The sequence below is a fragment of the Dermacentor albipictus genome, chromosome 1 (assembly GCF_038994185.2).
Source record: "Dermacentor albipictus isolate Rhodes 1998 colony chromosome 1, USDA_Dalb.pri_finalv2, whole genome shotgun sequence".
Lineage (NCBI taxonomy): Eukaryota > Metazoa > Arthropoda > Arachnida > Ixodida > Ixodidae > Dermacentor > Dermacentor albipictus.
In genome coordinates this window covers 6,401,858-6,406,928 of record NC_091821.1, presented here as the reverse complement: position 1 = coordinate 6,406,928, position 5,071 = coordinate 6,401,858, and positions in this window count along the sequence as shown.

The window sequence follows — 5,071 nt, the reverse complement described above, 5'->3', positions numbered from 1 at the left end:
GACACGGAGTATTTAATAGAACCCTACACATGTGCAAAGTACGCGAGAGCACCATGTCATGTCGCTAGGAATTTGGTCACCAAAGCTGAAGAGAACTCCGACGTAAGTGTACGCGCCACAATTACGTCGATGTGAAACGAACTGCAGCCGGTTGAAATGAAAGTATGCGCATTACTTAGCCCTAAATTGACGCGTTTCATTTCGTGAGCACTGTACAATCCTTCTAACGACACAATCGATGAAATCGAGCAGCCATCCGAGCACGCGCCCCAAGGATCAAGCGCTTCGTCACATTGGGCGTCCTAGGGGCGCGAGAGGGACAGTGGTCATTCATCATCGCCATCTGATGTTACGATTCTGTATACTAACATCAGAAGTATCTTGAATAAGAAAACTTCTCTTTCGCTTTCATCGGCAAACAACACCTGTTCTGCGCATATCATCGCACTTACTGAAACTTGGCTATCATCTCAAATTCACGATAACGAACTCTTCCACAACGCACACCGCTTCGCAGTATATCGCAATGACCGAACTAATCAACGGGGATGTGGCGTACTCCTTGCTATTTCGAAAGACATACCCTCATCATGCATCTACACTAATAGCGTCTTGGAAACTGTCTGGGCATCAGTTACTCTTGACCATCAGAAAATAATATTCGGCGTATGCTATCGTCCTCCTTCTTCTCCACGCTCGTTTATTAATGACCTTCATGACGAACTTAACATAATACACAACAGATTTCCATCGGCTTCCTTGTTTTTACTAGGTGGTTTTAACTTTCCGAATATTTCTTGGGTTACCAAGCCACCCTCTCTATCTCCATTTTTATCCGATGCCAGCGATTTTCTTGATTTATGCTCTGTTTTTTCACTTACCCAATTAGTCACTAACGCTCCCAGAATCTCTGTCAACACAGCCAACACTTTAGATTGGATCCTAACCAATCGAGCCGACTTTGCTTCAGCCATCACCTAATTACCTAACATAAGGGATAACTCTTTGCTCATTTTCAACATTAACACTGCCTGTCCTAAACCTGCAAGAAAGAAAAAGACCATACTAGATTCTATTAGAGCAGACTTCGATGCCATTAACAATGAATTATCAGTTTTACTCAAAACTTCTTCAGAAACTTTAACGAACGCGCTGTGCAAGCTAACTGGGATACGTTCACGGTCAAAGCTCACGAACTAACTCAAAAATATGTTCCAAGACACACAATCACTTCTAGTCCTCAAGCCCCATGGCATACCGCCCATATAAGACGCCTATCTAACAGAAAAAAGCGCCGTTATCGTACAGCCAGGCTATCACAATGTAACGCACACTGGGGCGCATACAAGACTGCCGCTGATGCGTATGTAACTGCGCTTAAGCAAGAAAAAGATACCTTCCTCTCTAACACTTTACCATCGATGCTATCTACCAACATTAAAAAATTTTGGCACGTCATCAACCCGGATACCGAAGAATCTATTCACTTAACTGACGCGTCAGGTGACCCTATTCCGGCTCATTTATGCGCATGAGAACTTAACAAAACCTTTGTTCTCAACTTCTCGCGCACATCAAACAGCAAACATCTCGTTCCACTCCGGTATAATTTCCCAACTATGCCTCAAATTTTCATCGATTCATCTGGCGTTGCTAAACTCATTGATGTCGTAAAATTTCATTTATCGCCCGGTTTTGACTGCAATCATGCTAATTTTTTAAACCATACAATTGCCTATAGTTCCTTAATACTAACAAAGTTATTTCAGCAGATTCTCGATAGTTCCACTCTGCCAGCACAATGGAAAGTCGGGAAGGTGGTTCCATTATTCAAGTCAGGAAATAGAACATCCCCTATAAATTATCGCCCCATCTCGATCACTAGTACTTGTTGCAAACTATTATAACATGTAATCTTCACTAATCTTGTGAACTTTCTCGAGTCTAATTAATTTTTTACACCCGCACAGCATGGTTTTCGTAGGTCATTTTCTTGCGAAACACAACTTGCCAGTTTCACTATCAAACTTCACCATATTTTAGATCGCGCATCAGAAGCTGACTGCATTTTCCTAGATTACTCGAAAGCATCCGACAAGGTATGTCACCGCTTAATATTTTTAAAGCTAACCCGACTGAATATCGGCCACAATGTTCTGAAATGGATTGAATACTTTCTTCTTAGCGATTGCAGTTCATTTACGCTAATAATTTTAACTCACCTTTCAGCGAAGTTTACTCGGACGTGCAATAAGGGTCAGTGCTTGGACCCCTTTTATTTCTTATTTACATCAATGGTCTCCCTTCCATTGTATCAACTAACATTCTTTTGTTTGCTGATGACTGTGTTGTTTTCCGCGAAATAAAATCCCCCGACGATGCTAACAGTCTTCAGCGTGACCTCTCTAATATTTCTCTTTGGAGTAATGAATGGCCTATGGGACTTAATACTAATAAGTGCAAATGCGAATATCAAGAAGTGCCAACTCTCCACCTGTATACTGCCTAAATGACGTTGCGTTAAAAGCGGTTACTTTAAGTAAATACCTGGGTGTTCATACCTCTACGGACCTTAACTGGACGCACCATATTGAATACATTACTAACAAAGCTAACCGCATGTTGGGCTACGTGCGCCGTAACTTTTCCAAAACTCCATCTTCTTTGAAATTACTGCTTTATAAAACACTAATACGTTCTAATTTGGAATATGCCGCCGCGATATGGGATCCGCATCATGAAAAACTGATAACTTTACTTGAGCTGGTTCAAAATAACGCTGCTTGTTTTATCCTGTCCAACTTTAACCGTACCGCAAGTGTAACAAGCATGAAAGCTAATCTTTCTTGACCTCTTCTAGCATCCCGCCGGCAGACAATTTGTTTGAGCCTTTTTCATAAACTATACCATCACGCCATGCTAGGCGATTCCCTCATTTCGTCCCCCAGATACGTGTCAAATCGCATTGACCATCGTCACAAAGTTGGCATTGAAACATGTAACACTAAATCTGCATTTAGCCTTTCTTGCCTCGTACATCACGCGAATGGAACCGCCTTCCCGCAGATATAGTCGACATAATTGATAACCAGCATTTTCGTTCTGCACTAGCTAAAATTGTATAACAGGAAGATGATAATACTTGTTCTCTAATATGCATTGTATTCATTTATGTATTTCTGTTTTGTAACCACTCCCCTCTTTAATGCCTTTGGCCCTGAGGGTTCAATTATTGAAAATGAACTGAAAAAATGAAAACCAATTATTTCAGCACACGCTACGCACGTACAGCATTTCTTAAACCTACAGATCCACATCCAGTTTACGTGATATTCATGTTATTAAAAAGCAGTAATTACCGTGATGTGAACGGGCTTCAAATAAGACCTATTACGTTTGTGCTTGATCTCTTGCTACCAGTACTTACTCCTATTTTTAACCTCTCACTGTCAAGTGATAGGCATATGGCAGCAGTGAAGGCTTCCTAGGCACACGCTGAACCATTTCTTCTGTGTTTTGCAGGTTAGTGGTGCACTCATCGCATTTCAGAATACAAATTGTAGTTTTAAAAGTTTTAAATAGCTGCCACTGCTGCCCGATCTTGAGTGTACGTGGTCATTTTGTTACGACTAGTGTCTAATATGAACGAGGACGTTGAATAATGCTGGATGATTAGAAAGATGAAATCAAAAATGACTGGAAACAAATGAAAGAAGCGCTGGAGCGAAGCATCCGATCCGAAAAAAAGAAACTTGCACACTGAAATTGGTGAAATGAAGAGAAACATGGATTTCTTCAGGAAGAGCCTTGATGATACAAATGTAAAATTGGTGGCAACGTTATGTGAAAATAGTGAGCTGAAGAAAGGAAACGTACTACAACACAAATTTCTACACTCGAGAAGAACTTGGCAGATTGCCAGTCGGGCCACTTGCAGTCCGAGCCGTACTCGAGTAATAGAAATCTTGAAATGAAAGGAATGGTCGAGAAACCAAACGAAAATCTGGTTGAAGGGCTTAAGAAAATAGGTGAGGTGGTTGGCGAGCCTATAGCACGCGGGGTCATCGATGTTAGTCAAAGAGTTCGTACAAAAAAGGGAAACTAGACAAATATAATTGTTCAGTTTCAACGCCGTGACAAACGAGATGAAGTGCTTCAGTAAGCACAAAGGAAAAGGCTAACAAATGCATCCCTCGGCTTGCCCACTGAATCTTCTGTGTTTGTAACTGAGCATCTTTGTCCCGAAGTAAAGTAAATGTTAGGGATGGCAACAGCACGCAAACGTGCACACAGCTGGAAATTTGTGTGGACGAAGAATGGCATTATTCCTGCACGTCTCAAAGACACTTCACCTGTCGTTCGCATCAGGCGTGAAAACGACCAGAGCAAAATGGCAAGCGTTTAACAAACATAAACTTTGACACATTCGTACCTGAAGTAGAAATGGCGCCTTCAGGCTGTGTTATTCCTGAGGAAACCATTAGGAGACACAAAATTAGCTGCGAAGCAAAGCTGCTAACATTTATGCATCTAAACGCAAGGTCACTGCTGAACAAAAAGGATGAAGTCACTGTGCTAATCGAATCATGTTAGGTAAAATTTGACACATTGATGGTAACCGAAACTTGGTAAAATGATGACTCAGAACATTATGTGCCTCAAGGATAGGAGCATTTCTTCGTGAACCGCAGGAGAAACAGAGGCGGCGGCGTTGCATTTCTAATTTCTCCAACAGGGTATGATAGTCTTAGAGAATATAGCACAGCTACAGAAAATTATGAAGTCTTATTCATAAAGAAAGAAAAGACAGTACTTGCGGTTTTGTATTGACCCCCTAATGCCAACCACTCTGCTTTTTTTAAGTTTTTGTATACCCTTCTGTGATACGTAAATGAAAACGGCTATCTGCTTGTACTGGGCGGGGATTTCCACATTGACATGATGACTAATTCAGCACCTACTGCGCAATTAGTATCTATGCTAGAGTGCAACGACTTGTGCAGCATCATCAGAACCCCGACGCGTGTAACCGTCACTACGTCATGATTACTACACACTTTCATAATAAACT